A 774-nucleotide genomic window follows, 5' to 3' on the forward strand; every position below is an offset into this window, starting at 1 on the left:
AAGCTGAGAGCCAGGGAAGACGAAGGGGCCACGGGAACTTCCTGGGGCGCTACTCTTAGCAGGCACGCACCGGTGGAGACATGTCAGATCAGTCTAAGAGAGGGAAGAAGGGAAAGCGGAAACCCCCTCTCACAGATCCCACTCCTCACCCCACCCCCCAGCGAACAGAGCGAGCTTTACAGGTTCAAGCCGAAACCTGAGCCTAGCCCGGCCTTAAAGCCCCCACGTGGGTGACCGTGGGGTAAGATGGAAGAGTGACCCACCCGTGGCGTCAGTCTAGGGGGAGGGGCACAGGAAGGAGAATGACCTGAGAAGAAATAGAGACAGTCCAGGCCCGGAGAACAAAAGAAAGAAAAGTGTTGAACATGCAGCCCAGAAGAGGGGGGTTGGGACAGGAGATTAGCAGCAGACGGTAGGCGGTGCAAGGTCGGAGGTCAGCAGCCGACCCCATGCACTGCGAGCTCCGGGCATTGTATTAAAGAGCCCCGCGGAAACCAGGCACACGCCAGGACTCGGGGTACCTAGCTCGGAGAAGACCCTGTGCGCATGCTCTATCCGGCTCCTCGTGGGGCTGGGAGGGAGACCCGGCTTCGGGGGAGGGGGGAGGGGGGAGGAGGGAGGAGGACTGTTCTGCTCGCGCAGCCGCCCCTGACTGTGAGCGAGGCTCAGCGGCTGCTGCAGCGCTAGCTGCCGGGGCCCTGCCGGAGCCGAATCTAGCATGTGCCGCGGCTCCCGGGCAGCGGCGGCGGCGGCGGCGGCGGCGGCAGCGGCAGC

The sequence above is a fragment of the Vombatus ursinus genome, unplaced genomic scaffold (assembly GCF_900497805.2).
Source record: "Vombatus ursinus unplaced genomic scaffold, bare-nosed wombat genome assembly UNPS02014894.1, whole genome shotgun sequence".
Classification (NCBI taxonomy): domain Eukaryota; kingdom Metazoa; phylum Chordata; class Mammalia; order Diprotodontia; family Vombatidae; genus Vombatus; species Vombatus ursinus.